The following is a 27,099-nucleotide window of genomic DNA, read 5'->3' as shown; positions in this document are numbered from 1 at the left end:
CATAACAATTCACAGATTTTCCCTTGAAGATTTACCAAGTGGCTTCCTCAAAACAGTCCCATAAAGTAGGCAGTATGAGTACACAACTTAATTTTAGACATAGAGGTTGGGACTTGTCTATAATCACACAGCCAGGAAGGTCTGGGATGTGATTCCAAGTCTTGTGACTCCAGGTTCCATACTATTAACACTCAATCAGGGAATAGGTCTGAAACTTTAGAGGTCTTACCTTATGGAAACCTTTCCTGCTCTGTAAAATTCAATCAAAATGTTTCTAACTGAAGCTGCCTCCTTCTAAGGAACACTTGTTTAACCTTATTTATCCCTTTTGGTGAATTCAAACACTGGAAGGAATCACTTCTATGATTCTCTCTTTTTCTGCAATGGAAAGTTAGCATAGAAAGGATTTTCTCTTTTTGGAAATTCAAGTGTTTTTGAGTACAAGCTGTGAAAAAATGTTAAGGGGGACTTGGAAAGCTCAAATGGTCTTGGAAAATGTGACTAACTTTAATCAAAGTTCTTCTGTACACAGAGTCTACTTGTGTTTGCTAGGAAATGGACATTTCCTGTCATTAACTCATTGCTTAGGCCATCAAATTTATGTAATGAAGACTAATACTTGAAAAAAATTTGATTGAAAGTATACTTCAGAGATCCAACACAAATGGCTGAAATGAGCCAGTTAATTTTTCTCTTTCTCACTCCCAGATTTCTGTTCTTTGAAATTTCCGCATGCTCATTTTCAGTTCCCTTTCTTAGATGCTTTGTTGGTCAAGTTTTCTCCATAGGCTCATGGGATGAATGTCTGAAAGAAACCACAAAGTCAAACTGGGAGTTAAGAAATAGTAAAATGCCGAGTCTGACTCCTGATTATACCAGGTCTGATTATCTGTAGTTAAAGTTGAAGTAAGTTCATTTCAGAACCCTCTTAAATAGTGTACTTGACAGTTTGGCAAGAAATTTGTATTGGGAGGAAGCTAAAACCAGGAGCTAAAAACATGGAATGAATGATTCCTATTATGCATTCTTATTCTTTTTTCTCAATTGTTAGTGAAAAAGTAATTGTATAAATGGCTTACTTATTATCTTGAAATTGTATCTTAACTAGTGGTAGTCCTTGAGACGTAGATTGGGAAGGAGCTAGAGCAATTAGAAAGCAGTCTTAAGCATGAATCTATAGACTGTAGTGTGAGGTCATTATCTCATTGGCAGATGCCAACCCTTTGTAAATTGACCAAGAGCTCATAAACATTAATTTTTAACATGTTGATAACTGCATTTCATTATATTTGCTTTTCTTTGTAATTCTATGTCTTTTATATCTTTAAAAGCATTTATTCTGTGAAAGGATCCATAGGCTTCACCAGACTACCAAAGAGGTCCAAGAAACAAAAAAGATGGACATATAATATGGAATAGCACTGTAACTAGCTATTTTTGCACCCAAGTCAAGAATAGAAAGTCGTATCTCCTTTTCAAGTGGCCTGGCATACTTGAAATATATAAACTTCTATCTTAAATGTTTTTCTGCATCTTTCAGCTTTGTATGTGTAAGACCAGTGCTTCATTGTCAGATCCTGGTTATGGCCCTGGTGTGGATTCCATGAAGAACATGGTTCAAAACCAAAGACTTTATCTCTGAGAGTAGTTGTTCTTTAATAGCCCTCCACTAATTAGTGAAGAGGTAACGTTTCTTATAACCAGGAGTCAAAGGCATCTTGTTTAACAATATTTGGCAACAGACTAAATGGATATTAGGACATCAAGTTACAAAAACTTTAGAGAAAAGATGAATATTATTGCATGGAAAAAGATAATTCTAGAAGAATGGGAGACTGAAAACAAAATTCTGATTTTATTATCACAAATGATGCCAATAGGAAAGAAAAGAAACTAATTTAGTTTCATTGAACACTCCCTAATGAACTCAGATTTCAAAAGTACATGCATAATGGCCTCAGACACTTTCTAGTTGGGTGACTCTGGGCAAGTCACTTAATCCTTGTCCTTCTGTCTTATAGTTAGTACTAGGGTGGAAGGTACAGTTATTTTTTTAAGTACATGCATAAGAAATAATAGGGACACGGTAGAGACTCAGACTTGTAAGATGAATGACCAGGAAAGACAAGCCAAGATTTATGATGAATACAGAGAACAACTGTATTTTTAAAGAAGGGGATTTTTAAAAAAGATGTGTGCAGGGAAGGTGACAAGGAATCAATAGGGTGTAGCGGAAAGATTGCTGGATTTGAAATCAGAGTTCTAGAACTTAAATTTTCTCTTCCATTAGTAGAATGTAAACTCTTTGAGGGCAGTGACTATTTCATTTTCTTCTTGCATCTAGCATAGTCCTTGACACTTCGTTGTTGTTATTCAATTGTATCCAACTCTTCATGAGGTTTTGGTGGTTTTCTTGGTCAAGATACTAGAGTGAGTTGCCATTTTCTCCTCATTTTACAGATGAGAAAATTGAGGCAAACAAGTTTAAGTGACTTGCCCAGGGTCATACAGCTAGTAAGAGTCTGAAACTGGATTTGAACTTAGGTCTTCCTGCCTTAAGGCATGGCACTCCATTCACAGCACCACTTAGCCCTCATGAAACACAGAAGGAACTTAATAAATGTTTTTTGATTGATTATATATTTTAAAACAAACTTATTAATTTCACATATGGAATGAACTGTCAGTATTTAAGATGAAAAAATCAGGACACAATAATTTAATTTGTACAAAAAGTTATTAAATATTTACTTTGTCCTAGGCACCATTCTGGGTGATAGAGATGCAATTTCTTAAAAAAAATCCTCTGCCCCCACAGAGACTATGAAGATATCAAATGACTCTAATAGAATAAAATTTAATGGAAATAAATGTAAAGTTTAGCATTGTGATTCAAAAAATCAACTGGAAGAATCAAGACTCTCAAAGATATCACAAATCTGTAGTTCATATGAAAGACCTAAAGGATTGAATCTACTGTGAGCTCAAATGAGCTCAACAGTAATGTGAAGTGCATTATAACTAACAAAATAAATGCCATCTTAGACTGAATCATTCTTTAGGTGATAGCCCTGTTCTTTTTTCCTATGATCAGATCACATCTAGGTTGTTTTGTTTTATTGGAGGATGAGAACCAAGATGTGTAAAGGACATAAAACAGTATTGTATGGAGTAATTGAGTATGTGAATCCTAAAGAAGTAAAGACTTAAGGGAGTCATGGTAACTATTTTCATGTATTAAAGAGCTCTGATGTGAAAGAGGGACTAGCTTGATTTTTGTGTGGTTGCAAAAAAGCAGAATGAGGAGGAGTGGAAGAAAGATAAGGAAATACAGTTTTATCAAATGTAAGAAAGAACTTGACAATTAATGCTGTCTAAAAATGGCATGAACTGATTAATAGCTAGTGAGTTTTCCATTACTGTTGGTGTCCAAGTGGACCCTAGATATGTATGTATAAGGAATGTTGTAGACAGAATTCATACATCAAGTGGTGATGGACTATAAGATCTTTAATATATCCCTCTCACTTAGTATAGTTTTTAGGAAGGACAGTTCATTTTAATTAGTTTATTTCAAGTAATTTTTATTTTTCTGTGACAAGTCATTGATAACTCAGTGAATGATGATGATGATGCAAAAACCTTTGGGATGAAAACTATCTGTAAATTGTCTTCGTGTTTTTAAATTTAATGCAATACTCAGGTTGATAAATAAATGTGGATAGTGTCAGAGACACTTTTAGTATCTTATTACCAACAGCAGGGCAAGTTGTTTGATGTACAGTTTCTCCTTTTGCTAACTAAAGAGCTCTGACTATAACTAATTTTCAACTGGTACATGTGGCAAAAAATGAAGAACATCAAGAACAGTTAGGCTGATCACTAAGAACAAAGAAAAACATTCCATACAAGGAGAGATATGAGCAGAATGTATAATTCTCAGATTTGATTTTATAATCTCTCAGTATAATGATAAGGATACTAGTGATAATTTAAAAAGTTATGAAAAACTTGACAAAGGTTTGAATTATAGGAGACTTAGTATATTTTTATTTTAATTATGATCCTTATAATAATAATAACCTTTTTTCTTTTTTTAAAGCAATATTTTATTTGGTCATTTCAAAACATTATTCATTGGAGACAAAGATCATTTTCTTTCCCTCCCCCCCACCTCTCCCATAGCCAACGTGCGATTCCACTGGGTGTCACATGTGTCCTTGATTCGAACCCATTTCCCTGTTGTTGGTATTTGCATTAGAGTGTTTTTTTAGAGTCTCTCCTCAATCATGTCCCCTCAACCCCTGTAGTCAAGCAGTTGCTTTTCCTCGTTTGTTTTCCACAGTTTGTCCTCTGCTTGTGGATAGTGTTTTTTCTCCTAGATCCCTGCAGATTGTTCAGGGACAAATAATAACCTTTTAACCTCACTTATTGGTTATGCTCTGGAGTTCTTGAATATAAATACAGGTGTATCTCTTATTTTCCAGTAGACTTAATTTTGAAAAAGGGCAAACTTTTGTTTTGTAAATAAAATTGTTCAAAATTTCACTGGGAGTTTACTATTTATTACAACTAAATTAGGTAATGCTTTAAAGTTCGCAATAAACCGATGTAGTAGTAAGAGAAGTCTGTCAGGAATTCTTCTGCAAGGAAACTAATCTCTCCTGATTTTTATTCATCAAACTTGCTTAAAATAAGGGCTACTTTGTACAGTATCTAAAAAAAATTAAATCTAAGCCCTTGGACAGGGCTTCTCATTTTTATTGTAAAGGCTTAAATTTTTTAGTTTATATTTTTGGTTTCATGTTTGGGTTTGGGGGTGGTTTGGTCTAACTACTGTTACATGGATCATATTTTGTTAGTTTTTCCAACTCATTTTCTGAACTTATACAGGAACATTTTGCCTAATGTAAATTAAATGGATCACTGAGAACTCAATGTTAGATGAAACAGTGTTAGAGGGGGCAGTTAGTTCCACAGGTATAATGATGAAATGTGTAATTGGACTGATTGGCCAAATAATATTATGATGTATTTTCACAATGGTTGAGTTGATTATAATATATTAATAAACTTATTGTGAAATTATTTGATGAGGACACTAATGACAAAGGCTTTGCTTAAAAAATGAAATAAAAATATTTTGAATGACTGGAGGGAGTGGAAGACACAATGAATGTTTTGAAAATGAAAATATAGTTGTTCCAACTCAAGAATTAAAAGGGATTATTAAACTAGCAAACTGGCCCTTTTTTGGTGACAGCAGTTCTAGATTGGTAGAAGAGTAAATTAGATGTAGGCCATTTAGATTTCCAAAAACATGGTGGAGTCTTTTGTAATATTTTTATTAAAAAATGGAGATATGTGGGCTATCATAGTACAGAATTCAGAAGGTGTTGTGAAGGCCAGAACCAAACAATCATTTTGAAATCATTGAGAAATAAAGTCTTTAGATCTCTGTTCTAGAGATAGGTTTGGCTCTGTTTTTTTTTTTTTTTTTTTAATCATTGACTTGGATGAAGATATTGAAAGCTTATCAAAATTATAGATCATCTGAAGCTGAGAACAACTCACATAATAGATGAATCAGGATAAAAAGTCCCAAAAAAGGCTAGAACATTAGATAGAATCTATAAAATTACTTTAATAGTATAATTAAATATATATTCTTATTAAGTTAAATATAAAGTCTTATACTCAGGTTGAAAAAAATCAGCAGCTTAAATGAGATGGGACTCACCTGCTCTATTCCTCTGTGTCACTAGACCTTCCATCTGCCCTGCCACTGTTTCCTAAGGTCTTCTAGGGCCCCAGAACACTGCCATCATTGTCATCTAATTGTCACCTAAGGACTTTGGGACCTTGTCATCCATATCACTGCTGGATAGTTAGAACTTCTGGACTTTTTTCAAATACTCTCCAGCTGAATCTCCTTTAAAGGTGATTTCTCCTAATTGGAGTGGGAGCATCTTGATAGCAAGAACTGTCTGAATAATTTTATTTATCTGTATTTAACACAGAACTTTGCATACAGTCAGCATTTAGTAAATACTTTTTCATTCATTTGAGGATATTGATAAGTTGAAGAGCATTCAGGGGAGGACAGCCAGGATGGTGAAATACCTCAACTTCAAATACGAGGATAAAATTAAAGAAAATGGAGATATTTAACTTAAGGAATAAAAAATCTCTTAGTGAAGTTTGAAGCCATTAAACCCCTTTCTATTAATTAGAGCAACCCAGAAGTGGAATGGGCTGTTTTAGAGTATAGTGGATCATTGTTGGAAGGCTTCAGGAAAAGACGGATTTTTATTTTATGCTAAGGATTTTTGGCCAGATGTGACAAACGTGGTCACCGAGATCCCTTCCAGTTCTGAGGTTCCATGACCTTCAGTGAACATAATTTACTCTTAATCTTTATTGAACATGGACTAATTTTTTCCTAAAGAAAATTTAATGCTTGGGAGAGTTGAAAGCAGCAAATGAAATGTACTATCTCCTAGTTTATGTTTCTTCCTGAGGCTGTCACACAGATTTTGAATATGACAACATTCTTCAGTATTTTATTTATTGTTATTAGCAAATCTGCATCATGGACCTCCCTATAGGCTCCACCACAGGTATCTGCTGATTAAACTGTTGCAAGGTCCCAATCAGTGTGAATACATTCTCATGTGTTCTAATTTCCACTATTCAAAGTTAAAATTATGTAAAATAGGGTAATTGGTTCCAGCCCAATGGAAATATGCCCGTGAATCTGATTCATTCATTATTCCCACTAATCTAGACCTAGCCATGCTTTTCTGGTTGCCTTTCACAGTTTTATAGATAATTGTCTCATCTGTCTATTTGAGACACTTCAAAGCACAAAGAGGTATTGCTAGGGGAATGAGCTTAAACTTTGCCAATATTTTACGGGCATTTCAGAGAATTTAAAAGGTGACAAGAGTTCAAATGTCAGCTATCTTGGGGTAGAAAGATAAAGGGAACCAGAGAAATAAGAATGATTCAGATTTTTTCCCCAGGCACCACACACCTGTGTAGATATTGGTTCTTGATTTTTTTGTTAGGAATAAATACTGACCATTGAATTGAGTCTGTTACTGATTTTTGGCCACATGAGAAATTGCATTTCCATGGCTTCTTGCAGGATTTATTTTTTCCTTAACACTAATCAGCCTGCAGAGTCATAACATCAACAAGGAAATTAAATTTTTTTTCCATGCACTCAGATCTGGAAGAAAAACAATTTCTAATGGAAATCTGTGGCCCACAAAGCAGAGCTGCCTTTATAAAGTTGGGGAATTCCTGGGAAAGGCAGAAAAGATGCAACCAATTCTGTTAGCAGGCCTTTATTCTGAGCCATCCTTCCTTGGCTCCTTTTCTATGCTCTCATTAACTTGTACTGAATTTCCTGTGCTGCCTTTTATCTTGGGAAGTTCTTTCTACACTGTATACATTTGTTCCAATTATCTCACTTTGGAAAAGAAAATTTATCCATGTGTCAATTTTTCAAAAATATAGGATGTGAAAGATGTAGCTGGACTGTAACAGTTCCTGTGAAAAAGTTGAGTGTGAGCCAGCAGTGTAAAGTGGAAGCCGAAAGAGCTAATAGGGTCTCTGACTATTCCTTCCCTTAAGAAACTTATACTTTGGGGCAGCTAAGTGGCTCAGTAAATTGAGATATCCAGGTCTAGAGATTGGGAGTCCTGGGTTCAAATGTGACCTCTGACACTTCCTAGCTAGGACCCTGGGCAAGCCACTTAACTCCCATTGTCTAGCCTTTACCACTCTTTTGTGTTGGAATCAATTTACAGTCTTGATTCAAAGGTGGAAAGTAAGGGTTATTTTTTTTTAATTTAAAAAGTAAGCACACAATTTAATAGGTGAGGACAACACTAAAAAAAGGGAAGGGAGCTGAAAGGCTGGAGCAAGGGGACCTTTTGGAATAGAGTATCTTGTTCTAGGGAGTCAAAACCAAACACAGAAGAGCAGCTGCGTGGGTCAATAGATAGAGCGCCAAGCCCAGAGTCAGGAAGACCTTGGTTCAAATGTGGCTTCAGGTAGTTCCTAGTTGTATGACCTTGGGCAAGTTACCTAACTCCATTTGCCAAGCCCTTGCTCTCCTATTTTAAAGTTGTTGCTAAGATAAAAAAAAAAGAAGGGTTTTAAAACAAACAAACAGAACTGCTGCTAGAGAGTTACCTGGAAAGGTCTGAAAATTCTGAACCCTCTATAAAGGAAGGCTTTGGGTGGAGTTCATTGCTTTATCCTTCAGGAAGAGGGGAGAGTATGAAGTACCAAAAGCTGAATCAGACAGCCTATACAATAGTCATGTGATCAGCTTCCCCTGGACCAGGTATGATCTTCTTGGGAATGGAACCCAAGCAGAGCAGCAAACGAAAAATAAAGAGTTACCAAGCAAGTATGTAAGCAGAAAGGGAATAGGGGAGCCAGTCTTGAAGCCATGAAGACTTGGGTTCAAATCCTGTCTTTGACATATTCCTTGTGTGACCCTGGGCAAATCACTTCTTTTATCAATGTTCTAGGTAATTCCCTAACACTATATAAATTGAAGAGAAGATGCTAACCTACTTTGTAGGTTTGTAGGTTGTGTTTGGTTATTTTCCCTCTGGGTATATGTATGTGTATAAATATATATATATATATATATATATGTGTGTGTGTGTGTGTGTGTGTGTGTGTGTGTGTGTGTATTTGTATATATGTGTATACATACCCGTGAATCAGCACACATGTATATACACTTACACTCTCCTCCACAGTCCAATTTTAGTATATCTTTCCTGGTCAAGACATATCTGAGACACTGTTCAGCTCCTGGCATTATATTACAGAAATCCATCAACAATTCAACTATGTTCAAAATGGCGACCATGGTGTTATAAGAACTGGAGAACATGAACTATTTAGAGGAACTTGGGGTTAATTTAGTTAGTTTTGGGGGGGAAATGGGTAATTAGTTTAGAAAAGAAGTTGGGATAGCCATTGATAATAGCCATTTTCAAGTTTAAGAAGGAATAATCCAATAGGAAATAGGGATGAAAGTGATTCTGTTTGCCCCAGGGGAGACCTAGGAATAGTAAGTGACATTTTCAAAAGTAGGTAATCACTTGTTGAAGATGTTGTAGAAAGGCTTTTGGATCAGGTATAGGTTGCTCGATGGCCTTACAACAACAACATCCCTTACAACTCTCAGATTCTCTTATGATGTAAGAAGTCCTGTGAGGTCATGCATGGGTATTCCCTTCCCTGATACAAATATGCATTATGGGATGTCTATTTGCTTATTGTCGATAGTTTCATGAATTACTTAGGGGCAAAAAGAATATTTAAAAGTTGTCTTTTCTGGCATGGTCTCAGAAATACCACATCACACTTAGAAACTTGAGTAGAAGTTAAATGAAAGATACCTTAGCGTATATGTGTATATAAGGAAGGACAAATATTTTATCTGCTATATAAGGAATAGTGAAATTTAGATCTGAATTGTAAAGAATCCAGTGAGGAAGTCCAATTAAAAGAATGGTCTCCTTAAATCCAGATTGAAGATCTCCAGCTCCTTGAAAAAAACACTATCCACAAGCAGAGGACAAACTGTGGGAGTAAAAACACCGAGGAAAGCCAACAGCTTGCCTACGGGGGTTGAGGGGATATGATTGAGGAGAGATACTAAATGAACACTCTAATGCAAATACCAACAACATGGAAATGGGTTCGAATCAAGGACACATGTGATACCCAGAGGAATCACGTATCACCATTGGGAGGGGTTGAGGGGGAGGAAAAGAAAATGATCTTTGTTTCTAATGAATAATGTTTGAAAATGACCAAATAAAATAATTTTTAAAAGGGGGGAAAAAAGATCTCCAACTCCTTGACAAACATCTGATATGTAATAATAATAACAACAACAATAACAATAATAATAGTGATTATGACAATAATAACTGATATTTAGATAGCACCTTCTAGATACTAGGTACTGTGCTAGGTGCTTTACAATTATTATCTTATTTGGTCTTCATATCTACCTTGGGAGGCAGGTGCTATTATTATCCCCAGTTTTTAGATGAGGAAACTTAGACAAAAAAGGTAAAGTGATTTTTCCAGAGTCACACAGCTAGTAAATGTCTGAGGTCAAATTTGAACTCATCTATCCACTGCACCATAGGAGTCCTTATAATATAGTCATTTCATAAATCCCAATTGGTGATAAGTTCAAAAAAGAGAAAGTAACTATTTATTAATTTTAATTCAAAAAGCAAATGTTGTTTGGGGCAAGGATGGGGAAAGCATTTTGCAAGCATCTGGTTGTTCAAAAACTTAATTAATGTTTAGCATCTTTACCATCATCTAGTAAATTAGCATGACTTTTCCAAAGTTAGACAGAAATCAGTGGCAAAATAAATTGGAGTCTAGATATCCTACCCATTTGCCTATGCTTTCTCCCAAATAAGCATATCAGAGTCATTGCCTCTTCAGGAGAGAAAACACCGGCACACTGGCTAGAAGCCTGATCACCATTACATTACTTTTTCAATAATTAGAGAATGGTAAGGGAAAGAGGAAATTAAAAAGAGTATGTGCAGCCAGGTGCAAATTAATGAAACATGCAGACAAATCATTGCATTATTTGAATTCTCCCTGTATATTTCCATTGTGTTGGAACAAACCGCCATCTTTTGGATATCATTACTTTGAATAGTGTAGATCTGAATACATGCTATCATTTAAAGGATTCATTAATCAGGATCTGGCTCGAATTGGGAAGAGATGGGGAAAGAGTGATGTGAAGAAAATGCTTTTCTTTATTTCGTTGTCAGAATGAGGGAAGAGGAGAGGACTTTCATGAAGTAAGAAAATAAATGAATCAATCATAACCACAGAGTTCTCCAGCAAAATCATTAGGGCACTGAAGAATTCTCTCTGAAAACTCAATAAATTCCAGGGGTTTGTTTGCAACTTGAGCTTTGGAAAGCAACAGGTCAGTCAGACGAGGCAAACCTCTAGAACAGATTCCTTCAGATTAAGTAAAGAAAGCAAAATCAATCTTGTCTGTCTCTTTCCCTCCTCCCCCTTAGGGCCCCTGGAAATGAGCCTGGGAATCTACCTCGACCCAGGCTCCTGAATTATTATCCTCTAATCAAATAGGCGAAAGGCACCAAAGGGCAGGATTTAACAGGACATACTTCACCTGGTACACCAGCCACATTGTCCATTCATCTCTAACAGGGTTGTCTGCTGCCAAGGTAGCAACTGTTATCGGTAATGAAGAACGATGGCTGCAGCTGAAGAGATTTATCAGCATCATCTAATATCAGGGGACATTTTCTGTTAATTTTTTATTTTGTCTCCTTTTCCAATTCACATAATGAAGTAATGCTTTCCTTTGTGAATTGAGGTGCAAACATACAAAAAAAAATTAAAGAGGAGAAAATCTGTGGAGGAGGGAAAGGGGGAAGGGAACACCAATCATTTCTAAATGCTGCTTATAAAGTAAGCATTCTAGAAACTTGTAGCATTTAAAGTGGGAAGGAGGTGGGGGAGAAAAAGGTGGGAGGAGAAGGAAGAAGGAAGGAGACAGAAGATTTAATGGGACCTTCAGTAAAACTATTCCTAGGTGTCATTAGACCTTCTTGATTATTTCTTAGTCATCTATCTCAATGCACAAAAGTCAAATTTCTGTATAACATGCTGGGCAAATGGGCTTCTTTGGGATTTTGTAACACTTGTGTGAGACTATGCCCCATTTTCCACATGCCTTTCTTTTCCCTGACCGTGCTCTATACAAAGATCCTTTCTTTCTCTTAGTCCCTGAACCCCGCCACCATAATAATAATTATAGCCTTTTTCATCATGAGCCCCTTGGTGTTCTCCTGGATCCTTGCATGGCTGACAATAGTTCAGTCAGTCACAGTTCATCATTGCACTGTATTGCTGTTACTGTGGACAGTGCTCTGCTGGTTCTGCTCACTTCACTTTGTAGGCTTGTTTGTGACTGTCTTGTTTGTCATTTCTTATGGCACAATAGTATTCTATTACAACCACATACCACAATTTGTTCAGCCATTCCCCAATTGATGGACATTCCATCAATTTCCAATTCTTTGCCACCATAAAAAGAGCAGCTATTTTGGTACAAGCAGATTCTTTCCTCCTATCTTTGATCTCTTTGGGATAGAGACCCAGTAATGGTATGGCTGGGTCAAAGGGTATGCAGTTTTGTTTAAACCCTCACCTTCCAGACTAGAATGAACCCTATATGTTAATTCCAAGGCAGAAGAGCTATAAGGGCTAGACAATGGGGGTTAAGTGACTTGCCCAGGGTCACACAGCTAGGAAGTGTCTGAGACAAGATTTGAACCTAGGACCTCCTGTCTCTGGGTCTGGCTCTCCATCCACTGAACCACCCAACTGTTCCCAATTGTTCCCAGGTATTCATAGTTTTATGGAACATGGCTATAAATTGCTCTCCAGAATGGTTGATTTGGTTCCCAACTCCACCAATAGTGTATTAATGTTTTCATTTTCTCACATCTCCTCCATCATTTATATTTTCTTTTTTTTTTTGCCATATTAGTCAATCTGATAGGTGTGAGGAGACATCTCAAAGTTGTTTTAATTTGCATTTTGCTAGTTAATAATATATATTTCTATATATGATGATAAATATATTTATATATAATAAATAATGATTAATAATGACTTGGGCATTTTTTCATATGGCTAAAGATAATTTTAATCTCATCATCTGATAACTGCTTGTTTATATCCTTTGGCTATTCATCAACTCAACCCACAAATATTTTTCTTTTCTTTTTTTACAAATCCCTTACCTTCCATCTTAGAATCAATACTATGTATTGGTTTCAAGGCAGAAGAGTGGTAAAGGCTAGACAATAGGGGTTAAATGACTTGCATAGGGTTATGTAGCTAGGAGATATATGAGGCTAGATTTGAACCCAGGACCTCTTCTCCCTAGGACTGGATCTCAATCCACTGAGCCACTTAGTTGTCCTTTCCTAGTAAGTACTTTCTAAAATTAAAAAAAAAATTTAATCAAATGGAAGGTTGGAAACAGAATCTAAGAAATGAGTACAATTACAACAATAAGAGATTCACTGAGAAAAACTAGACTGAGTATTCTTGCTGATTTCATTTTTAAATTTATTTAAATTTTTAATTTTTTCTAGATTATATGTCAGTACACTTCTCAATAATCATTTTCTGACATTTTGCAATCCATATTATTCCTCTCCCTCTTCCCCCTTCCTTTTCCCCTTTCCCAAGATGGCAGGTGATATAGGCTATACATCTATCATTGGGTACATATTTCCATGTTCATCATGTTGTGAAAGAAGACACATATCACTTATACTAGAGAAAAATTCATGGAGGAAATGAAGTTAAGAACAGCATGCTTCCATCTGCATTTGGGTGCCATCAGTTCCTTCTATAGCACTGGAGAGCCATAATTAATTTTTTCAAATAAGTATATGTATATATAGATAGTTTGGTTTGGATCTGTAATTTCATTGGTGTAAAGAACTTAAAGTGTAGAAACTCCTTTTATTGATGTATACAGGCAATGCATAATTCATATGTGACTGTACATACAATCTACATGTATGCACATGTACAAATATATGTGCATACACATGCACATAGATACATGATTTTATGTGTGTGTGTGTAAAAACATACATTTCTTTATACACGTGTCTTTGTGAGAGTTTGTTGGAGATCATCTTTCTTCTCTATATATCTATGCATGTGTTGACTTGATCATACGTGATAAAGGTGGGATTTGAACTCAAATCTATCTTCCAGCAGTCTCCACCAAATACATTCTCTCACAAATATGTGTATGTGTATATATACATCTATGTATCTTTTTCTACCTTACCATCCACAAGTATTTCCAAATTCCTATTAAGTGCATGAGAGACGGGGCAGAAAATGGGATTGGAAAGGAGCGGACAGAGTTCTGTTCCTGGCTGTGAGGATTCTTCATGATCTGCCTGGTCTGATTCAGTGAATCCAGTCCAATAATTAATGTTGCCCTTTTGATCTCTGCATCTCTTCTCTGTATCTGACCAAAGACACGACCTGCCCTACGAGGAGAGCTGGCGTTGCCATGGAGAACAAAGCAGAGGAAGATAGTCGCTTCATATTATCACCGTCTAAAATTTCGAGAATGAGGTGAAATGGCCTCCCGGACTTGACAGTGCCAAAGAGGGCATAGAATCATTGGTGGCCGGCGCTTTAGGAAGGGGGCAGATTCCAGAGAGGGGAATGGAATAGAGAAGAGCTTTGTGCGCTTTCACCTCAGCCGTACGCCCTTAAGAGAAGTTTTGATTCATACGCCTCTGTCTTCCCATTGCTTAGAACCTTTAATGACAAGCATATAACATAATAGAATATAATAGCATATAATGTCATCGTTATAATAAAGCATAACATAATAGTACATAATACAATAGCTTATAATAGCATATAATATAATAGTTATAAAGTATAACATAATAGTATATAATACAACAGCATATAATAGCTATAATAAAGTATAATATAATAATATATAATACAATAGCATATAATATAATAGCAATAATATAATTGAATTAATATAATAGCATATATTATAGCAGCATATAATAAAATAACATAGAATATAATGCAATATAATAGCATATAATATATAACTGTATATACTAAAACATATAATCACATTGATATATAAACACAATCGCATTAATATAACATAATATATTGTAATATAATGTAATAATATAACATAATAGCATATAATATGGCAGCGCATATATTATAATTTACATATTATAATGCAACAGTATATAACATAATAGTATATGATATAATAAATATAATTGCATTAATATAACATAATATATTGTAATAATATAATATAAGGGCATTAATATAACATATTATAATGTAATGATATAAAAATAGCATATAATATGATACAATAGAATATAATAACAATATAATTGCATTGATATAATATATTTTAATGTAATATAACATAATAGCAAATCATATAATAGTATCTACTTTACAAGCAGTAACAATGCATTCTAACATTAAATGTCCTGGAAAAGGAGCCACATACTCTTGATGATCATTTACTGGGGGAGTGGGGGGAGGTAATAAAATCCCCAAATTTTGCATTCAAGTCAGTTTTCCTGGGTGGTTAAAAATTATTATTGAGTAAAAAAAAAAATTACGGGTTGGTGGAGTAGAAAAATCTTGGAAACATTAACACAGAAAAATGGTCAATTATTTGTTCAATCTGGAACTTCCTTTGAGACTTAGCTAGCTCAAGCTGAGAGTTTTATTTCCTCAATAGGGATTTTCCAGCAGTCTAAGCCAATATTGAGATGAAGAAGACCGATTAGACGGCGTTTTGAATATTATTAGCAATGCCAGAAAGTAGCACCCAACTTCCCAGTGAGTCACCCTGTCTGAGCCCTGCCTGTTCACTGACTGCTCTGGTGCTCTCAGAATCGTTAAATGGCCGGTCTGGAGAGGTCTCAGGCCTTTGGACCTCCTCTCCGAGGCTGCCTGGGAAGTGCGGAATGCTGATTAGGCCAAGACTCCTCCGATGGTTGAAGCAGTCATCTTCATTTAGACCTCTTCTACTGACTTAATAATTAAATTTAAGCAAGAGCCATTGCCTCAGATAGAGTCCATCTGTTCTGCTAACTGCCCAGCTGTGGACGTGTAAAAATCCTCCTTCCACGGTGCTCCCCGCAATACAGCAGGTTTAATTGTTACAGGCTCCTAGGAAGAAATCTGATTAGCAGATGTTAAAGGGGAACGTTTTCTACAAGCCCTCGGTGTGAAGTGGTAATGTGAGAAGACTTGTGCCTGAGCTTGCTGAGACCTGATTGATGGGTGCCTGGCTCGGGGAGCACTAGGGCCTTGGAAATGACATCAGTTTTTCTCCTCAGTCCATTGAGGCCAGGTGGAGCTGTTTACATGAATGTCAGCCAGACTGCAATCTGATGCAGCACAGCTGGAAAGCTGTTCACCGGAGCAAAGCAGAGCCCACTTCAGTCGTGGCACCCTGGCCGGAAAGCCCTCCTCGGAAGACCCTGGCCTCTCGGAGCTTTCCTAAATCTCCTGATGCCCACTTTTCAGGGGTTCTCTTCTGAAGAAGCAGGAGAACTAGAGAACAGCATGAGAATAAGAACTGAAAAAAGTCCATTAGGTCATGGAGCCTCTTCCCTGATTGCTACAAGATTGTTCCCCGTGGTATACTCTTTTACAAAGTGCTTTGTACAATATTTTTTCCTGAATGACTCAGGCTAAGGGGTCTTCCACCAGTTCCCTTGGGAGATGGAAGGCTTTACTGTTGAGGAAATGCTTTCCTGATAATCTGGAGAAATTTGTGGTTGGCTGACTCTTTCCTCAACACTCCTTGGCTGTTCTTCCTCGGACCACCCTGAATGAAGTCCCCTCCCACCTTTTCCAGTTCCCACACTTAAGCATTTGTCATGCTTCCATTTCTTAGCAATTAAACAAAGAAAGCGTTGGCGCCTTCTGCATTGATGGCTTTGCTCTAGATTTTTCATCATCCGCTAGATCACATAGTAATCTGAGTTGCCTTCTTTTGGGTGACATTCTTTGCATTGGATGTGTGTGAACTTTGGAGAGTGGGAGGCTCTCTACCCACACAGGTGCACCCTTTTACTTGAGCCTCTTTAGAAGTATTTCTGGCAACTCTTTTTTGCTTGGTTGTGTTACCTGGGTTGAGGTATTACCGAATAAAGGGTATAAAATGCTGTGAAATAGAACATGACTCCTCTATTACCAGTAATAGAAATCTTATGCATCATCCAAATTCTTTGGCATAACTACATAAACAGTTGCGGTCTCAGGCATTTCATTAGGGGATTTGCTGGTAGCCCAGCCTACATTTAGCAAATGTTAGTAAAGAAAAGAAAAGAAGGGTATTTGTATGGGCAGAAACCACAACAATGTTCCTGCTTTTTTTGTAAGCAAAAGGTGGTTTTGATGATTTTCCCTTTTATCACCATAAAGGAAAAGTAGGAGCTGACCACTAAGACCCTCTGAGTTGACAGTGAAGAGAGGGATAGAAACTAAAATATTATTAGTTCACTGGTTTTGAGTGACCATAAATTCTAGTAAAAAGTAAATGAAGAAAACAAATCAAGCACCTTAAAACTGCCTTGATTCAGACATTGGGAAGAAATATGAAAGAAATCACCCAAGGAGCAGATGTTTCCATCACTGCCTTGCCACCAACATTTGTATGTTGGGCCGTATCTCAGTGGGTCCAAATAGAAAGCAATCTTTAAGCTATAGTGTGAAAAAGAATAGACTTCTGGGTAGATGAGCCAAGTCATGATTTTCCCTAAAAGGAACTTTTACACTATTAGGACTGAAAAGAGACCATGGGGATATCTAGCTCAGCCCCCTCCTTTTATAGATGTGGGAATGAAGAAGGCCTGGAGAGTTGAAATGACTTGCCCAAGGTTGTAAAAAATAATTTGCAACTCTAAGATGCAAGGCAGCTTTTATAATGCTCTTTTTCTATTTTCCTGACAATGTTGTCATTATTTTTGGAAAAGAGAAAAGGTGATCAGGTTGAGTTTCAGAAAATCTTTCATGTGTTTGTTTTTAGAGTTGCTGCAACGTTATGCCCATTCCACTAAAAAAATAAGGAATCTGAAACATAATGATCTGTAAATGGCCCTCAGTAGGGGGAAAAGGAAAGAGAAAAATACAACTCACTGAGTGTGTTCACAAAATGAGACCATTAAAGACACATGGGCAAGGGTGGCTCAGTGGATAGAGAGTCAGGTTTGGAGACAAGTGGCTTGGGTTCAAATCTAGCCTTAGGTGCTTCCTAGCTGAGTGACTCTGGGCAAGTCACTTAACCCTCATTGCCTAGCCTTGCCTTGGATCAAATATTTAGTATTGATTCTAAGATGAAAGGTAAGAGATTTAAAAAAAAAATAGGACCTGCATAGCTTTGAAAGTATACACTGAAACCCAGGATCACCTGCATCAGTTAACCCAGTTAGATACAATCCAGGTTCTATCAATGTTAAAAGGAACACGACCAGTTGAATCCCTTGAAGTGTCAGCCCAACAACTTTTGTCTGTGAGTTTTCCCTTGTGCATTTTCTCATAGTTTTTTCCTTTAACGTTTGGTGGTCTTGTGAAAAGTCTTATGAAAATTCTGGGCTGAAATTCACAGTGAATTTATCCTTTTGAAAGTGCTGAATAGACTGTAGCAGAGCCAGAGACTTTGAGTATCCAAAAAAAATTCTTGGAAATGTTTCAGCACACTCCTAAATAATAATCCTAACAACATCGTTTTAAGACTTACAAAGTGTTTGACGTACATCATTATTATTGTCCCCATTTTACAGATAAGCAAACAGATACCAAAAGAGTTTCAATGATATGGAGGTTGGATTTGAACCTAACTCTCTCTGGAGTTTTAAGTTTATAACCTTCTTTCCAATTTACCATGTTACTCCTAGTTAGCTTATCATCTATCCTGGAAAAAGCAAATCAGATCCCTCTTGGAACTATTTCATAAGTAATTTATTAAAGCAGATGTAAGTAATATTTATATAAATAACATTGATTTTGATTTTTACTTCTGCCTCTCTTCTTGCATAGAGCGTCTTGTGGCCCTGATAGAAGCCAGATATCAACTAAGGAGTTCAGACTTTCCTAGCATCTGTCCCAGTCTTACTCTGGGACCTTTTGTGCATGCAAAATGGCATGAGGCCACTCACTCCTGCTAATTTTCCAGATCTTGACATTAAACAAATTTGGTTCTTTATGAGGCTTCTCTCTCTGGTCATTTGGATACTTCCAGGAGCAATGTTTTATGAGCTGTTATCCCTAAAGGTCCAATTCAGTGTGTATTATTTTTTTTCATTTAATGGGGGTTTTTGAAAAAAAAAAAAGAGCTGTAAATTCTTCGTGACAGGGCTTTCAACAATTCATCCAGGTGGATCCGGTAATGGCCTCAGTAGACCTGCTGAACATCCCATTTTAAAATAAGACCAAAGGTTATAGTAAGTTTCTTTGGGAGAATAAGCTAGGCACCATGAGATGAGCAGAGACTCAACAGGGTGCTTAATATCTAATAAGTAATAATTTCCATCACCCAAGTACCATTTAATAAACTAATGTAAAAAATGTAATAAATGGTGCCCTGGAGTTTAAAAGATTTTGTTTTCTTCCCCATCTGTCTAACTGACTTCCTGAAAGTAATTTATTCAGCAAAGGATCCAAACCTAGTATAAGCTCTTCATTAGGTGCAATGCATTTTTGACATTGAAGTCTATGCTGGATCAAGGTTCTGCTGACATACATGTTTGGCTTTTACTAACTTGCCCTCCCTCATAGGAAATATTATTTTGCTTAAAGAGGACATATAAAACAAAACTGCTAAATAGCAAAATATTTTAGTTCACAGCTAATATTTAGCTTGAAGAATAATTTATTGTAAAGCTTTGGAGATGAATGGATTGTAAAAATGCATTATGTGCTTTAATATGACAAGAATCTTTTTAGTGGTTTCCAAAACATCTGTCTTGAAGAGGGCTGTTGAAATTCTTACATGTGAGTGTTTCCATTCATTGTTCATGAGAAACAAGAGCAAGTGGGAGGAACCAACTCACAGATCAAGAGGAAATGAGTGCACTTTCCACTTGGGATTACAATGCAAATGAATTCCATATTCAGATGGAGAATGTTTTCCTTTCCCTCCTCTTGCACTTCCATTCCTCAGATTCTTAATTTCTGCCCCACTCACTACAGAGAGGTCTTTCCATGATGCCATGTCTCTTATAAGCAGGTTCTTTTCTATGTGCAGAAAAATTACATGAGCTCTGTTGGAATAACAAGACTAAAAAGTTGGTCGGGGTGAGCTGATTTTGCTCCCAAATGAATGCTATTCATCCTCTTGATTTAAAATAAGGTATAATGATAATGCATGTATAACCCAGATCAAATCACTTACCATCTCCAAGAAGGATGAGGTAAGGGAATTGAAAACTGTTATTATATGTAACTGGGAAAATAAAATAGCTTTGAAAATAAAAAAAATAAATGAAAAGCAAGGCATAATCAGCAGAGTGGTAGGGATCCTGACTGCATATGCATAGATCAGTTCCTTGTATATTTTCAGAAATAAATATGCCTCTTAAAAATCATAAAGATGTTTTCCCTATCTAGTTTTAACCATTATATTTGAAAAGGGAAAGTAGAAAGCCTCACAGTTTCAGATGAGAGATTTCTTCCTCTCTAAAATCAAAGTAGAGCCAAGTTCCAAGTTGGCAAAATAATGAATCCCATTAAGTAGTAGCCTGTATTTGAATTCACACTATTTGAAGTTGTAATTATATAAAATATGATAACCAGTATCAGCTCAATGGAAACTCACAGTGCATATTCAAACAATTCAACCACATCTCGGGATTTATTATTGGTTCTAATTGAGACCAAACTTTTTATGATGAATTGTTTGCATAATTTGGTGTGTTATGTTGAAGAGGCATAGGCTTAAAGCATAGAAACACAGTAGCTGCCACAATATTCTTTTGTGCTAATTTTCTCTGAATTCTCAGAGCTTTAGAAATGGTTGTATCTCTAGAGAAGCTGACAGAGACAAAATGAGAAGACTTGTAATATTTGGGAGTCCGCTGTGAGAGGAGCTATGATGTAGTGAATAGAGTTGCCACTGAAGTGACATTGAAACCAGGAAGACCTAGGTTAAAGTCCCACCTCTAACTCATATTTATTGGCTGTGTGGTCCTGGGCAAGTCACTTAATTTCCTAGTGCCCAGGCAACTCTCTAAGATTTTCAGCAGCTGAGAAGTTTCAATCATTGGTCAGTTCTATCTGACTCTTCATCATTCCCTTTGGAGGTTTTTTCAGAAAAAGAGCCTAGAGGGGTTTACCATTTCTTTCTCTAGCTTATTTTACAGATGAGGAAACTTGGGCCAACAGGGTTAAGTGACTTGCCCAGGGGTCACACAGCCACTGTCTGAGGCTAGATTTGAACTCAAATGCTGAGTCTTCCTGACTCCAGGTTTTGTGATCTATTCATTGACTGCAGAGTATGTGCCAGCCTATAATTGTCACACACAAAAAAAGTTTCCCTAGTCAATGAATACTTAAATGCTCACTCTGTGCCAGGTACCGGGCTAAGAACTGGGGATACAAAGAAAGACCAAAGCCAGTCCTGGCTCTTCAGGAGCTCAGAGTCTAATGGAGGAGTTGTCACTTAGAAGTTCTTAACATTAATGAAATCACAAGTTCATTGCCTGGTCCTGACACTGTGCTGTTAATTAGTTCCATTTCCATTCTGGGTCAGTCACATTCCAATAGTCCTGATGCTACAACTGTTTCATTCAAAGAATTTTACATCCTGCTAAGTACTGTCTTTACAAAGACCTAATCATGAAGTAGGGAGTCCAAGTGTTATTATGCCTATTTTATAGGTGAGGAAGCAGAGGCTCCGACAGGTAAGGATTTACCCAAGTTCAAATCACTAATAAGAGATGGAACAATTTGAAACCATATCTTCACACTCCCAAGCCCAGAGATCTTCCAACATGAACAGTTAAATCACCAATGATCTCAGCTCATTCATGCTACAGTACTCTACTCATACCACCTCCATCTTCCCAAGTGTAGAGGAAGAGTCTAATAGAGGAACCTCTAAAGCTTTATTGAGACATGTAACAGTTAAAATTTAGGGGAGACTGAGGCATCTGAAATTAGTTTCTCTCTGCAAGGAGTGTTATATTTTTTAGAGGTTTATTGAAGATTAAGGATTAAAGAAAAGACAGGATAAGAAACACGTGCCTAGGCCAGAGTGGCCTAGACAGGATAATCTCACATCATAGAAGAGATGCCTCTGCTCCAAAATGGAAGTCCAAAAAGAGACTCAAAAGCCTTTGCAATCAGCTTAAGTACCTTCTCGATCTCGCCCACCTCAGAATTCCGCGAGATTACAAAGCATTTTGGGGAAGTGGAGCAAGGACTTGTGCGGATTGAAGTCCAGAGTTCAACTCTCAATTTTACAGACACTATTATGGTATGGCACCTCTTGTTTCCCTTAAGATTCAGCTCAAGAATAAACTCCTACAAGAGCCCTTTCCTGCTTCCTCAAGTTGCTATTATTGGCCCGCTCCAGTCCCTAGTTCCATCTTGTTACTGAAATCTGTCTTTTCCCTGGTGTCTGTACATAGTGCATAGCAAACAGTTAAAGCTTCATAAATGCTTGTTGACTTTTTCTTTGTATCCTTGTACCACCTTGCATGGTGTATGACATAAAGAAGGTACACACTTAATACTGGTTGAATTGAATTGAGCATATTTTAAGTGAGAAGGGATGAGATGCAGAAAGAGGAAGAGAAAATTTCTCTTAGGAATATTAGGAAAATTTTCCCATTCAATGTTTTATGTCTTGCCCTATCTTTCCGACATTTTGCTCTTGTATCTATCTCACCTTGCCCTTCACCTCCCACTCCTTCTGCAGATGAATTCTACTGAGGATCATTGTTTTCTATCACTCATGAGGCAGACACATGCCCTCCAATACTGAGCCCTCTAAATTTGGTTCATTTGGCATTTCTTCCTTTCCAATAATATTCCTACATCAAGGGGATAGATAGATAGATAGATAGATAGATAGATAGATAGATAGATAGATAGATAGATAGATAGATGGATGGATAGATAGATGGATAGATAGATAGATAGATAGATAGATAGATAGATAGATAGATAGATAGATAGATAGATAGATAGATGATAGATAGATAGATAGATAGATAGATAGATAGATAGATAGATAGATAGATAGATAGATGGATGGATGAATAGATAGATGGATAGATAGATAGATAGATAGATAGATAGATAGATAGATAGATAGATAGATGCATAGGTACGTAGATACATAGATAGATACATAGATACATAGATGGATAGATAGATGCATAGATGCATAGATAGACAGAATTGGGTAATATATAATTGGGTAGAGAATTCCTATCCTCCCTACTCTTATCACCTATAGATAACAAAGTTCATTGCAGAATAGTTATAGAGAAGAAGAGGAAGGGGGAAAGGGCGAGAATGCTAGTAATTGGCCCCTACTGTCTTAGAACTTGGAATTTTGCAGCAACTGAAAGAAATCCAGACTTTTCTGAGGGGAGTCAAGAAAGCTAAGAATTCCCCTCCTAGAGTAAATGAATGGATGAATGAATGAAAAAAGCCTTTATGCCTACATGATATCCATCAGAAAGAGGCTTAGGTAAATTGAACTCACTTTCCTGCTCTGCTCAGAATTTGCCCAACAGGCTATTTCCTAAGAAATCTCTTTAGGCAAATATAGAGAGACCATAGCTAGAAATCAAAATTTCAAGCTAAAAGAGATCTTATCCATCATCTTGTCCAACCTCCTTATATTATCAATGAGGAAACAGAAATCTAGTGAATGGAAGTAAATGGAACAATCCCAAGAGTGGAATATCTTGCCTTTTCCCTTACTCTTTCCACTACACATTGTGGAAAAAGGAAATCAGGGGACTCTGGAAATCACAGATTGATTTTTACTCATAAATATCACATTCAGATAAGCAGATAATGTGGGGAGTCGAGATATTAACTATCCCAATGAAAAGTTAATATTTGACCTCATTAGATGGCCTAAGCTGAAATGTTAGTTCTGCCATTTAGGATCACTAGAACTTTGGACAAGCCATTTGACCTCTTCTATACCTCAGTTTCTTTATCTGTAAAATGAGGCAGTCTACATGGCTTCTAAGAACCCTTCTAGCTTTAAGTCTATGATCCTTATCAGATCATTATTTCCAAATCTTAAGTTTGTATATGGCCTGGGAAAAGATCAAAGTAAAACAAGCCTTGATATAATATCATATCATTTAGTAAGGTTATTTTTTTTATCCAACTCATAATCAAAGTCATTTTGGAGTATATAACTTGTAGGCATCTTTTATTTATAAAGGAGCTGGAGAGAGACGAGCAGTTTTCTTCTTTCCAAAGGTCATGAAGCTATTAAATTTCAGTAACTGAAGGACTCTAGAATTACACTTTCCACCCTGTTACCTGGGTTGCCAAAAGGAAAGAGCTCTATAAACTGTTCTGTCCTATAGAAATGAAAGCTATCATGAGTCTTTCAATGATTCACATCTGCAAAGTAGTTAGAGGACCATATTTCTTCCAAAGTGCTTTAACAAAGGGAGTAGGATACTCAATTCTAAAACTGTATTTTCTTCATTTAACCACACCAAGCCCTAGTTTTTTCAACAGCCAGGGCTCATTCTAGCACAAAACAATGGCTGACTTTTCCTTAAGAAGTTTACTTTAGCTATATTTTAATAATTACTCTTTTCCTGAAATGCAAGTCTGAACTAAAAGTTCTTTTGCCTAAATTTTATAGCATTCTCCTCTGAATTTTTTTTTTTGTGGTTTGTAAAATTTTGTTCTATTTTGAATTTACTGTGACTTCTCCAAAGCCAGGAAGCCCAGTGTCCACTGTAGCAACTGTTTTATCTCATACCAAACAGATAGCACACCTCACTGCAGAAGGTCATGAAGGCGACACCCCAGACACAGCCTTCTCCATCCCCCAGCAGTCCCATGGAATCCTTCATCCATGAACCCCCTGAAGTAGAGCTCATTGGTGCATGATCTGCTATTTTTTTTCATGGGGGTAGGTTTACAGAGTAGTAAATTTGAAATAGCTTCTACAATCTTCAGTTCCTTTTGAAATCCAAGCTCTGTGACCTCCTCCAGGGCAGTATTCCTACTCCTGGAGTGTGTCACAGCCACATTCAAATCCACCTGAGAGGAACTCCAAGCTCGCTACAGTTTTCTGATTCAAGTTAATAACTTAATATTTGGTTATCAGAAGGTGCTTGAAAAATTCTCTTTCCACTTCTCTCCCTCTACTTTCAATCACCCAAATCCTGAATCACTCATCCATTGCCTAAAGGTCTGGTGAGAGGTGATGGCAAACTGCTTCTATTAAGCTTCTATAAGCAGCTCATTTACTAACTGGTCAGGACACAAGCCTTTCAGTATGTGGTAATCTGGGACTTTGGAAATGGGGTGGGGATGAGAGACAGGATCATAGACTGAATCTTGATATGTAAGCAGTTAAGAAAAACACTTCCTTAAGTAGGGAATTTTTACTTCTTTTGTTTTTAATGGTAATAATAAAATAATACAGTCTCTCTGTCTCTGTCTCTGTCTCTCTGTCTCTGTCTCTGTCTCTCTCTGTGTCTCTGTCTTTGTCTGTCTGTCTGTCTGTCTGTCTGTCTGTCTCTCTCTCTCTCTCTTTCTCTCTCTCTCTCTCTCTCTCCTCCTTCCTCCCCATTCCCACTTAACATTACAAAAGATGAATGTTATCTCAATGAAAGCCCAGGAAAGGCACAAACTGTTTCAGAGTATTTATTTGAAGGGACGCAGATGGAGTATTTCTCTATTATAGGAACCACACTGGTGCTACCCAGTGGGGTCTAGCTGGATTGTTCAGACAAGTATGTGCTTCCCAAACAATCTCAGAAAGCCTTTTCAATAACACCATTGTTTGCCCCACATAATGGTTACCTGTTGTCCAGGTTTCGGTTAAAACATTGAGCTTTATAACTGCTTTAACCTGTCACTTAGGTCTCAAAGCTGATTGTAGAGAGACAGCAACTGTGGAATCCTTGAACAAATGCCCATTGAGTCCAAGTGCCAAGATTTATGGCAAATACCACCAGGAAGCAAGAAAAGCTGACCTGGAATCTTTTCTTACTAAATTTTTGGCACATGTTTTTTTTTTCTTCCAATTAATTTAAGCTAGTGTGAAATAGACAATAAATGCGTATTTAATTGAACTCTGTATGCCACCAAGTGCTTAAATATCATAGCAAGTCTGTAAGAGTATAGCATAAATATTAAACCTGGTTTCAGGGAACTTCAGTTCTATCTGTGGGAACAAGTCAGATAACTTTAATGAGCATCAGTTTTCTCATATTAACTTGAATAGACACAGTTCTCACTTTAAGTAAATGGACTATTCCACAGTCTTCCAAATAAATCAATTTTTACAAATTTCCCCAGTGGTTATGGGGAAGGAAAGGAGGAAAGGAAACAGGAAGGGGACTGAGAACCTTGTGAAGAAAGGAAGCCAACACATGGTTCAAGGATATATGGGAGCCAGGGACAGAAAGGAGAGCAGGAGGAACATAGGGTGACTCAGTGTGGGGGGAGCCATATGGGCACCTGACTAGAACCAAGAGGAAGAACACACAGGAATCAGATATGTGGGGGCCAGAGATGGACACCGACAAGAAAGGATGGGTGATATTGGGGGGTTAGACCCGAGGGGGTGGGCAGAGTAGGGCAAAGATCTCTCTCAGTGGCAAAGATCTCCAGCCTTGATCCTATACCAAGGTGGCAGCTGGAGTGGCAGCCTCTCCAAAGGATGTTCTGCTTTCATTAGAAATGGTGTTGTTTTTGTTTTGTTTTGTTTTAGTTTGTTTTCATTTGGGGGGGGAAGTTTTTTTGGCAAGGGGAGGCCACAAAGAGCTGAACTAAAAGGTAGGCAGAGAGAGTTGTAGAGTAAAATAACAGGTATTTTGAGGGGAATGTAGATTTCTTTCAGAATTTTAAATATAAAGTCAAAAAAGCATAAAGCAATGATATTTGCACTGCCTGCCTCACAGGGCAATTGTGAGGAAACTGTAAATTATAAGGTGTGATAAAACTGGTGGTATGCATTGGTTTTTTGACAAAGAACACACCATTTTATCTTAACATAGTCTGTCTAAATTGATGACTTGGACTTAATGAAATCTCAAAGAACAATTGTGGAGAATTTACACGTATGCTATTGTTTTTGCTTCTTCCCTCCCTGAATTTTGAAGAGTTGGCAGATAAAACACTGAGATCCCTGAAATCATCAGTCCTTTCTAAAAAGAAAATAAACAGACAGTGACCCAATTCAGTCCCTTTTCATTTCTTGTGCAGTAT

The 27,099-nt window shown here is 36.9% G+C and overlaps 1 protein-coding gene across 5 annotated transcripts in view; it reads left to right on the top strand.

The window, feature by feature from the left end:
• LHFPL2 (LHFPL tetraspan subfamily member 2) overlaps positions 1 to 27,099 on the top strand; it is a 247,934-nt gene that overhangs the window by 130,540 nt on the left and 90,295 nt on the right. The window lies entirely within an intron of this gene.

The sequence above is a fragment of the Monodelphis domestica genome, chromosome 3, assembly GCF_027887165.1.
Source record: "Monodelphis domestica isolate mMonDom1 chromosome 3, mMonDom1.pri, whole genome shotgun sequence".
Classification (NCBI taxonomy): domain Eukaryota; kingdom Metazoa; phylum Chordata; class Mammalia; order Didelphimorphia; family Didelphidae; genus Monodelphis; species Monodelphis domestica.
This window is presented reverse-complemented; position numbering and strand designations above follow the sequence as displayed.